The following is a 12,713-nucleotide window of genomic DNA, read 5'->3' as shown; positions in this document are numbered from 1 at the left end:
ATCATACGTCTCCTTAAACGTGATCCAGGTTAAAAACCTCTCTTCGTGTACAGCTGGCGTTTCTCATCCAGTACATCTCTATTCAGTTCACATGTACGTGAATGCATTTGCAGGATACCTTGCTCTTCGAGATCTGTCATCTTACTTTTCCTGTTGTTGACATTGCTTAATGATTCATCATCATCATAATCATCCTGTTCCATTTCAGGACATTGCTTGTCGTGTAAATGTCGTTGTAAGTTATGGTTACTGCTAAACACTTGACCACAATAGTCACATTCTGACAGAGGACGTGGTCTCTTCTCATAAGAGTTGTCTTCCTCCCATTTCCTTTTAACTTGGGGTATTCCAGGAGGGCCCCCATTGAACTTTTCGGGAAACCAGTTTCGCCTGTGTTTTTGCAAATCAGAAGGATCTTGAAACATGAGTCCGCAGTCATCACAAGATGGCATGGCTGAGAGCTGTTCTTCACACGTCTGCTCACGATGAACGTCAAACTCTGACTGAATCGTCCTAGCTTGGAGGTTTCCTCTTAAACTGAACGCATTAGGACAAAGTCGCAAATGGGGAGCTGTTTGGGGTTTTAGATCAACTAGCAAGTGTCCATACGGGTTCTGAGCTGCCCTTTGAAACTGGTCCATGAAATGGTCTGTGTTTCCTGGATACATCTGTCTCGCCAAAGTCATGATGGGTTGTTGATTAATAGGATTATTGAACAGAAGGAGATAATGACAGTTCCTTCGTTGTGTGGGATCCTTACTGTAATATAAGTTTTGGTTCAAGGCAACTACTGAGAGATTCCGATGATGACTTCCTTCCGTAAACAGATCTTTAATGCGTGGATCTTTGCTGACTGTGGACATTAAGTCATCAAGCACAACGACATTCACCACCTGGGGGTCCAGAAACGCATCCTTTTCCAGGTCAGAAGGAATGCCTTGATGGAATTCAACGTAGGGATAAACACAGGTTTGAATGGCGCTATACAATGGTTGCCATCGTTTGTAGAGCCATAGAATGCGTTCAGGATAAGGTTTAACGTTCATCCGTTCTAGAAGCTGCTTCACTAAGTAGGTTTTTCCACAGGAGGTCAGCCCAGAGACAATCATGGTAAATGGGTGTTGCAACCAAAATTCATCACCCACATGTAGCTGCTGCTTTTGCTGCCGCTGCTGCTGCTGCTGCTGCTGCTTGAGATGATCTCCAGAATGTTTTGTTCGAATATGAGCCCAAACATATTGTTTGGAGCACACGGGAGAGGAATACATGTTCCCACGGCGACAGTCTTACTACAAATGACACATTTAGCCTTTTGTCTCTATTTAAAAACCGGTTTTTATTCGTTTTGTGGACACTGCTTCCATGGTGTTTTCCCTATGGATGACACTTTTTTCCTTCAATTTGGCTTTCGCCTGTTGATTGACCTGTTGGGTGGGAGACGTGAGAGCAAACGTGTCTGTAGACGTGGGTAAGTCCATCTTGAACCCTTGTTTCTCGTAATACATCACATAATCATCTACATTCGTAAAGGGATTGCGATAGCCCTTGGCCTGCAAGTAGTAATATTTGGTCCATTTCTTAGGGTCATCCAGATAAGGTCTCCAGTATCTCCTGTCCATTTTCTTGTTGCAGTTTCAGATGAAGTGTCACAATCACGGGTCCACAGCTAAATGAAGCTAGATTGCCCTCATAGCCCTTTATATAGAACTCCCCTCGTGTTTAAAAGGAGCAGAGCGTGGTTCGATCCATGGTCCTCTGGGTTAGGAGCCCAGTGCGCTTCCACTGCGCCACTCTGCTCTACTTTCATCTACCTTGTGTTAGGACATTTATATCAACCAATGACAACCAAATAGTCACAAATACATTCAGTCCATCTCTTTAACATGTAAAAGGGGCCATCTCTTTCTGAGGTACTCCCACCAGGGCCAAGTACGGACAGTTTGGAGACCACTTTTCATGTTTACTCCATGGATTATCCTCGACGTCCCAGTTCTTGAGAATGACACCACACTCACCACACTTGCAAGCATCTCCTCTGAGCAAGTACACAAATCCCTCCCGTGCCATTTGACTAGGACTTTGTTTCATCTGCACAGGCCAAGACTGAAAGGCATTCAATCGTTCTTGAAACTGTGTTTGAGGTTTGAGGGGAATACTGTCCATACATAGGTACCCATCATCATATTCGGTCTTGTCTGTCTCTAGTCCCAACAATGCCATGGCCTGTATCTCTCCACATTCCTCCAGGGCTTTGCAGAACAGGGTGTATGCTTGGGGGCCTCGTCTAGGTAACATGGACAGGAGTTCTCTGACCCGACGAAAAGACGTCTGTGGTTTCTCAATAATCTCAGCTTTCATGAAGATGGTCAGGACTTTAAACTCCACCAGTTTGTCAACCACCTCTTCTACTCTCTGTAGAATAATAATTCTTCCTTAGGGTATCAGAATAATTCTTCCTTAGGGTATCGTGGTGAGTAGCTTCCATCTTCAAGAGGGAGAGAGAGACCTAGATGTAATGTGTATTCAGGAATGAAACTGACGTATGATCCAAAATAAAAGGGGTTTTTATATATAGGTAAAACATGAAACCGGATGAAACCGGTTGATCTGTCTGTATGGTTGCTATGCGTCGAGGTTTGTGTTTTCCAAGGTCACTGACTTCCGCGAAATGAGGTCACGCAGGTGTTTGATGACGTCATAAAAATGGGACTATTTCGCCATCTATACAACAGACGGTTGACTTGTGAAATGTCGGTATCCTTTCTTACCAATCTTTTCTGTTCCAATCCGATAGAGATGTTGCTGAATTGTCCTGCTAGAAACTCGAACAGAACTTTGATAAGAACTGTTAGTTACTTAAGTAAGAGAACGTCGCCTCATTTGGCGACCAACACAGGAAAGTTGACTATTCCCCTCAAACCTATCACATGAGGCCGACCACATCGGTCTGTCTGTTTTCTGTGATTTCACTGTCACCAAGCGTCTTCAAAATGCGCCCAGCAGTAGATCTGTGAACTGCTAACAATGTTACTATTTTTCAAACCATTTTGATGCAGTGCAATAGTTATTTCTGTTTGCTCTTCTGTTTCTTCAAATTCTTCACAGTGCGAGCCGTGTCGTCAGCAAGACACGTGGCAGATGTAAACACAAGCAATGGCACCATAAACGGTTCCGTAAACGTGCAGAAGGAGATTCTATGATCATACCTACTTTCAGTAACTGTTGGGCTAATTACGAAAGAGACTTACTTACAGTCACGTGTGTACAGTAATTATATATGTTTCCTGGAGATACAAAGCAATCAAGTCTGTTGCAATACTGTTGGCACGTCACTGTAGTTTGTTTTAAACTAGACCTGATTAGATATGTACTCCTCATAGCGCCATCAGAACGTACGTATTGTTTAATTAAAAGTCATTAAAAGTATGAACCTTTCTGGTTCAGAGCCGCACTATATATTACATGTGTAGTGATCAAACGGAAGTGATCTCGTTTATCCCAAAAAAGTCGAAACTTCCTACGACTTGTAGACAGACAGACATACTTGTAAATCGTGCATCATCGGTACTCTAATACATGCATATACCAGTGAAAGACTGCAGTACTTCAATACATGCATATGCCAATGAAAGACTGCAGTACTCCAATACATGCACACACCAATGAAAGACTGTAGTATTTCAATACATGCATACACCAATGAAAGACTGCAGTACTTCAATGCATGCATATACCAGTGAAAGACTGCTGTACTCCAATGCATGCATATACCAATGAAAGACTGCAGTACTTCAAGACATTCATACACCAATAAAAGACTGCAGTACTCCAATACATGCACCCACTATGAAAGACTGTAGTATTTCAATACATGCATACACCAATGAAAGACTGCAGTACTTCAATGCATGCATATACCAGTGAAAGACTGCTGTACTTCAATACGTGCATATACCAGTGAAAGACTGCAGTACTCCGATATATGCATATACCAATGAAAGACTGCAGTACTCCAATGCATGCATATACCAATGAAAGACTGCAGTACTTCAATACATGCATATACCAATGAAAGACTGCAGTACTTCAATACATGCATATACCAATGAAAGACTGCAGTACTTCAATACATGCATATACCAATGAAAGACTGCAGTACTTCAATACATGCATATACCAATGAAAGACTGCAGTACTTTAGTGAGTGAGTGAGTTAATATTTAACGTCACATCGGCAATATTTCAGCCATATCGTGACGAGAACAGATTGGAAATTGAAATGGGAAATGTGCATACTATAAAAAAAAACTGTCGTCAAAGGACAGTAAAACAACTAGAATATCACAGCTACGGATAAAACTAGTGTGGAACGGTAAAACTGATAGAACTACTTGGACAAGACAAGATAAAACACGGGCTATACACATCACCAGCAGCTGAAGGTAGATCACCATGCGAGGGTCCATGGGGACTTACAGTACCTTTGCTACCTGCATGGACCCTGGCTGGATTTACACCATCGCTTCAGACACTGGCGATGATAGGACGATTTAGCCAGAAATTAAAACAACAAACACACTACGACTAAAAAGTATGGTTGAGCAAAATCGACTTTGAAAGTTTTGGGGACTTACGTACCCTCTTGGGAGGACAATAATTTTACGCTACTTCAACCTCCCTCGAGGGCACAGCCACTAACGATCGCAGTTGCTAATTTACAATACCATGCATAAAAGATATATTATCTATGTACAAAACATATTCAGAATTTATGTAGCAATTGTATTTCCTTTAAAAATTCAAGTATTAAATGAGGATTAACGTTATAAAAAAGATCCTTTACAGTTTTCTCATTGAAATATTTATCCCTTGTGATGGCAAAATCAACACAATCAAGCAGGAAATGCTTAACAGTGATTCTCTCATCACAAGGGATACAAAACGGAGGATCCTCACCTTTTAACAAGTGTTCGTGAGTATATCGCGTATGCCCAATGCGACATCGTCGTATAACAACCTCTTCAAATCTGGACTGACAACCCAAGTGGGTATAACCGATATAGGGCTTTATTCCATGTAATTTATTGATACCTACTTGGGTGTCCCACTTCTTTTGCATTAGATCACGGATATATGATCTTATGACAGCCTTATAATCAGAATAGGGTATGAGAAGTGGTGTCACAGATTTGTTGAGTGCTACCTTGGCAGCACGATCGGCCATTGTGTTACCAGAGATTCCAACATGGCTGGGTAACCAACAGAAGACGATGTCATATTGGCCAGTGGCAAGTTCATTATACAATTCAACAATGTCAGCTAAAAGTGGATGCTGAGAAGATACATTTTTAATAGCCTGGAGGCATGAAAGAGAGTCTGAATAAATAATATATTGTTTATATTTAGAGTGTTTTTTAATATAGTTTAGGGCTGTTAATATGGCATGTGCTTCTGCTGTAAAAATGGAACTGCTATTTGGTAATCTAGAAGATATTGTTCTGGATCCAATGACAGTAGCACAAGCAACTGCGCCACCATCCTTGGACCCATCTGTAAATAAGGATTTATATGTACTATACTTACTTTTTAATTGATTATATTCCTGTTTGTATTGTAAGTCATTAGTTTCTGATTTTTTATATTTACTTAATGTAAGGTCAACTTGCGGTCTAACCAGTTGCCAAGGGGGAGAGGAAAACAAGCGAGAAGGAGCTGTATTATCCAGCTCAATGCCAACAGCAGAAAGAAAAGGTTTAACTCTCAGTCCAAGAGTCGGAACAAGGGAAGACATCTTATTGTACAAATCCCCATACGGGGGATTGAAGACACAGTTATATGCAGGATTGGACTTATTGGAATACAGTTTAGTGAGATACTGTAAAGATAATTTAATACGACGGTGGCCAAGAGAAGGTTCGTCTGCTTCAACGTATAGACTGTCAACAGGAGAAGTTCGGAATGATCCAAGACAAAGTCTTAGACCTTGGTGATGGATAGAATCAAGTATTTTGAGGTTACTTTTACAGGCTCCACCATAGACAATGGAGCCGTAATCCAGTTTAGATCTGATGAGTGACCTGTATAAATGTAGGAGGGTTGTTTGGTCTCCTCCCCACTTTGTATTTGAAACGACTTTCAACAAATCGAGCGCCTTCAGGCATTTGGTTTTTAGGTATTTAATATGTGGCAGAAAGGTTAAGTGTGAGTCAAAGATGAGACCAAGGAACTTAGCTTCCTTGACAACTTTGATGGGTGCACCATTTAAAAATAAATCAGGGTCTTTATGAGGTTTGTATTTTCTGCAGAAGTGAATGCAGTTTGTTTTAGATTGAGAAAATTTAAACCCGTTCTCAAGGCACCATTTATGAATTTTGTTGAGACAGATTTGTAACTGTCTCTCAATGGTTCGCATGTTTTTGCCACGACAAGAAATATTAAAGTCATCCACGAAAAGAGAACCATTGATTGAATCTGTTAAAACCTTTGAAAGACTATTTATTTTAATACTAAATAAAGTCACAGACAAAATACTGCCTTGTGGAACACCCTGGTCCTGTTGGTAATGATCAGAGAGGGTAGATCCCACTCGGACTTGAAACTGTCTGTCCGTTAAAAACTGTGATATGAAATGAGGCAAACGACCTCGTAAACCAAATTCATGTAAATCTTTTAAAATACCATGTTTCCATGTAGTATCATAAGCCTTTTCAAGGTCGAAAAATATAGATACAGCATGCTGGTTATTAACAATAGAATTCTTAATGAAAGATTCCAATCGAACCAAATGGTCAATAGTGCTTCTGTTTTTACGGAAACCACACTGAATGTTAGAAATCAGATTATTGGTCTCCAAATACCACACTAAACGATTATTTACCATTCGTTCCATAGTCTTGCAAACGCAGCTAGTTAATGATATAGGTCGATAATTAGATGCATCTGAATGGTCTTTACCAGGCTTAGGTATAGGAACCACAATAGCATTCCGCCAAGAGGGAGGGAATGTTCCTGAAGTCCAAATTTCATCAAATATGTCTAAAAGTACCTCAAGACATGAATCAGGCAAATGCTTCAAGAGCTGATAGTGAATATTATCAGCCCCTGTTGCTGTATCATGAGCTTGCACTAGAGCAGTTTGTAGTTCATGTAAGGAAAATACTTCGTTGTAGTCTTCACCATTGTCAGAGGTGAAATTAATGATTTTCTTTTCTTCTAACTTCTGGTACCTCTGGAATTCAGGAAGATAGTTTGATGAAGACGAATGTGTAGCTAATGTTTCACCAAGTTTGTTTGCAATATCTGAAGCATCTTCCAAAATGTGATCTCCGTCTTTAAGGTGTTTAACGCTTGTTTTGGAACCCTTGCCCTTGATCCTTTGTACCATATTCCACACCTTTGATATAGGTGTGCGGGAGTTAATCTTGGAGACATGGGCTCTCCATGACTTCCGTTTATTTTGCTTGAATGTACGTCGAGCTTTAGCTCTGGTTACTTTAACATTGTTCAAATTATGTACAGTTGGATGTTTGCGAAAATATTTTTCCGCCTTCTTCCTGTTTTTCCTAACCTGTTTGCAATCGCCATCAAACCATGGCTTACGAATATGTGGATGCACAGAGGACTTAGGAATTGTTTCGGTAGCTATAGTATGCAGTGTATCTGAAAACAATTGAATGGGGTCAGCAATATTTTGGAACGTTTCATGTTTGAGTTTCTCAGTACACAATGATGTGAATTTAGACCAGTTAGCCTTTGAAAAATTCCACCTTGATGAGGGTGGAACATCAGACGGGTTATTGACTGAGAGAAGTGTTGGGAAATGGTCACTTCCACATAAATCATCATGAACTGACCATGAAAATTCATTCAGAAGATCTGCATCTGTGAGTGTAACGTCCAAGGCAGAGTAGCTACCTGTAGCAGGGTGTAAATATGTGTGTGTACCATCATTAAATATGCAGAGACTGTTGTCAGAAATAAAATCTTCTATTATTTCAACATTGATATTGCAGTACCCTGCTTTGATGGATGACGGTGGAACAGGAACAGAAAAGTTGAGCAGATACGTGTTTAAGTTTACAATCTGACCATTTTGCCGACTTGTAAAACGTTTTACACCTGTTACACCCTGCTCTTTTAGTTCAAACGCTATCTCATCTTCAGACATGTCTAGCAGACAACGTTCTCGGTCTCTGACAATGCCTTTAGAACTGTTGAGAGTTTTGTGTGGAGACACAGTAACAGGTACGGACACGAGATGCTTAACAGCTAAGAGTGTAGATGACTGAAACGCTGATTTGCATTCAAGTAATATAAGACCAGATCGCATCTTTTTCATTGACACAACGTCACCAGCAATGCCATAAATCGCTTTTGACAGGGCAAACGGATTCAGTTTCAACGGACCATCATCTGAAGAAGAAATCACTAAATAACGAGACCAATGGTCAGATTTGCCTTTGGAGACTGTGTCATCATCAGAAGATGAACTATCCTCTAAAGTACGTTTGAGTTGTTTTGGGGGTATCATGGTAAAGTCATAGAACTTCATCATCCCAGCTCCCCACCCACCACGGAGTATCATAAAGATAATGCTATATGCCAGTGGGTTTCCTACTGACAGCACCAAGGATACTGGGATGATATACTCCAGCAGAAGTATCAATTCAAGATCAATAAATCCACCAGACTGACCCATGAGCCATCGCCTTCTGGGCATTAGACTCTAGGTAATAACGGTTTGGTTAATGTGGCATCAATATATCAATAGATATTACTGGTCTACAAGCTATATGACAAAGGCCCATTTACAAAGATTTGAAAAAGTCAAATTTGAGCAAAAACAATGACAATGCTCAGGGCTTGGCATGACCAGCCGATTGGTTGAACCGGGCCTATTCAACCTCCCGTCTAGGTGAAGTCAGGGCCAAAGTGGTGTATTAGGCAACAGGAACACAGTTGCAGGGACCTATTGCCCTCAACCACCAGGATCCCTTCCTCCACCGACACGGGCCGCAACCCACGGCAAACGGGTTGGTGGACCAAATATCCCCCCGGGTCCACAACGGGGGTGTCGGCGAGCTCTTGGCGTTACCCAGCACCCACCACGAGGAGGTGGCTCGCCACGGGTGCCTGCAGTACTTTAATACATGCATATACCAATGAAAGACTGCAGTACTTCAATGCATGCATATACCAATGAAAGACTGCAGTACTTCAATACATGCATATACCAATGAAAGACTGCAGTACTTCAATGCATGCATATACCAATGAAAGACTGCAGTACTTCAATGCATGCATATACCAATGAAAGACTGCAGTACTTCAATGCATGCATATACCAATGAAAGACTGCAGTATTTAATACATGCATATACCAATGAAAGACTGCAGTACTTCAATACATGCATATACCAATGAAAGACTGCAGTACTTCAATGCATGCATATACCAATGAAAGACTGCAGTACTTCAATGCATGCATATACCAATGAAAGACTGCAGTACTTCAATACATGCATATACCAATGAAAGACTGCAGTACTTCAATACATGCATATACCAATGAAAGACTGCAGTACTTCAATGCATGCATATACCAATGAAGGACTGCAGTACTTCAATACATGCATATACCAATGAAAGACTGCAGTACTTCAATGCATGCATATACCAATGAAAGACTGCAGTACTTCAATACATGCATATACCAATGAAAGACTGCAGTACTTCAATGCATGCATATACCAATGAAAGACTGCAGTACTTCAATACGTGCATATACCAATGAAAGACTGCAGTACTTCAATACGTGCATATACCAATGAAAGACTGCAGTACTTCAATGCATGCATATACCAATAAAAGACTGCAGTTCTTCAACACATGCATATACCAATGAAAGACTGCAGTACTTCAATACATGCATATACCAATAATGAAGCTGAAGGAACTGAACCTTTGTGGTAGTATGCATGGACGAGGAGTAGAAATGCTTCTGGTGTACAATTACTTCCAAACCATTTTGATATCACTCTGTTGGCACAAGGCAACCACTATGACTGGAATAATTTGATCCTGGGTTCGAACACTGCTGGGCAGCAAAATGCAGGGCAACATCAAACTGACAATGGTTACTTCCTTTTGACAGGAGTAAACATAAAGATATTAACGCCGAACTCGGCAGTATTCCAGCAATATGGAGGCGGTGTGTAAATAATCGGGATTGGACCAGACAATCTAGTGATCAACAGAATGAGCATCTCGCTACGCAACTGGTATACGATGACACGTATCACCCATGTCCGCAAGCCTGACCAGCATTAGTCTCTTACGATAAGCACTGGTTATTGAAGATGGATTCTAACCCGGATCATTTCCCGGAGTTATTGAGCATTACTTGAGATTAGTCTGACGTGCCGGAAAAAGTACTCTCTATAGTGACACTTGTTTGTCTATTATGCTGTTGCATTCGTTACACTTCAATGCAGTTGTCGAAGCAGCACGCATGTTGTTTCCTGTTCACCGTGTTCATTTCTCGGGAAACGTGTCATCCACCAAATACTCAGAAATACATTGGGGGAATAGCTGACTGACCTTATTCTTCCCTACTGAAAGTGATATACCTACCGTATTTCCTCTAAAAAGCGCGCGGGCTTAGAGGTCCCGTGCTTGTGCTCATATAAGTACCGTTATTGTTAGTAACTCCGTTAACACGGCGCTTATTAGCGTAAATGAGTTAATTCAACCAAACGAGGTCGAAGCTTCCCCAGACATAAACTGTCATATACATTGATGTAATGTAATTTCACATCAATAAGCAGACGATGGCTACAGTACACGTGGTTTGCAACAAACTGGCGATATAGAACGTGAAATGCCTCAAGCTGTGTCAAGCTAGTGTTAAGGGGAAAATGCGTCGCTTCTGATTTTGCAAGTTATTGCAAACTCTTTCCACGGTATAATAATTCTATGTTACTGTTAGATATGGCAGAACGGAGCATCTGGCATGTCTGGAGGAAACGTGATCGGTTCTACTATAGTAGGACAGCAGCAGGGACCTCATCAAGTTCACAGAGGTGATCATTTGTCTCTTACACAAAAAACTAAAACCTCACATTCCGAAATCATCATGTGAAAAAAAGCCATTTGAACAGTTGTTAATTTCCTAAATTTAAATGTGTTTTCTGAATTTCAATCTGTAGATAAGGCTACACACACCTTAGAGGGTGAGTGAGTGAGTTAATATTTATCGTCACATCGGCAATCTTGCAGCCATATCGTGACGAGAACAAGTAATACTGACATTGTAGAATGAATGAATATAAGAAAATAAAACCCTGTTGACAACGAACAGTAAAAACACTAGTATATATCACAGATATACATTTAAGACTAGTGATTAGATCTAAAACAGTTTAACTATAGTGAACAAGACAATATAAAAATGGGCTATGGATTGCTAACAACTGAAGGTAGATCACCATACAAGGGACCATGGGGACTTACATTACTTTTGCTACCTGCATGGACCCGAGCTGGATTTACACCATCCCCTCAGTCGCTAGCAATTTAGGCACATATAGCCATAGATTTAAAAGAACACATATACTACGATTAAAAGAGCGGAGTGTTTGAATTTACTTTGAACGTTTGTGGACTTACGTACCCTCTCAGGAGGACAATAATTTTACAGTACTTTAACCCCCTTCGAGGATACAGCCACGAACAATCTTAGTTACTAATTCAAAATTCCAATCATAAAATATTTATATATTTACAATTCTTTTAACAAATCTAATTCTTTTAAAAATGCAATAATTAAATGACCACTGTTATTGTTAAAAAGATCCTTCATAGTTCGGGATTTAAAATAGTTATCCCTTGTGATGGAATATTCAACACAGTCAAGCAAAACATGCTTGACCGTGATTATTTCATCACAAGGGATGCAGAACGGAGGATCCTCACCTTTCAATAAGTATTCATGAGTATATCTCGTATGGCCAATACGACATCGTCGCAAGATGACCTCTTCAAACCTGGACTGACAACCCAAGTAGGTATAACCAATATAGGGTTTTATTGCATGTAATTTATTGATACCCACTTGGGTGTCCCACTTCCTCTGCATCAGATCACGGATATACGCTCTAATTGCAGCTTTATAATCAGAGTATGGAATATGGAGTGGCATCACAGATTTGTTGAGTGCTGCCTTGGCAGCAAGATCGGCCATTGTGTTGCCAGAAATGCCCACGTGGCTGGGTAACCAACAGAAGACGATGTCGTATTGGCCAGTAGCAAGATCATTATACAATTCAATAATTTCAATTAAAAGTGGATGTTTACAAGAAATAGTTTTAATCGCCTGAAGACAAGAAAGGGAGTCTGAGTAGATTATATATTGTTTATGTTTAGGGTGTCTTCGAATATATTTAAGAGCTGTTAATATGGCGTTAGCTTCAGCTGTAAAAATAGAACTATTATCTGGTAATCTAGAAGATATTGTTCTGGATCCAATGACAGTGGCACAAGCTACTGCGCCACCGTCCTTGGACCCATCTGTAAATAAGGATGTATAATTGCTATATTTATGCTTCATTTGATTATATTCCTGTTTATATTGTAATTCATTCGTTTCTGATTTTTTAAAAGTCGTTAATGTTAGGTCAACTTGTGGCCTAACCAACTGCCAAGGAGGAGAAGAA

The sequence above is a fragment of the Haliotis asinina genome, chromosome 16, assembly GCF_037392515.1.
Source record: "Haliotis asinina isolate JCU_RB_2024 chromosome 16, JCU_Hal_asi_v2, whole genome shotgun sequence".
In the NCBI taxonomy this organism is placed as follows: Eukaryota; Metazoa; Mollusca; class Gastropoda; order Lepetellida; family Haliotidae; genus Haliotis; species Haliotis asinina.
This window is presented reverse-complemented; position numbering follows the sequence as displayed.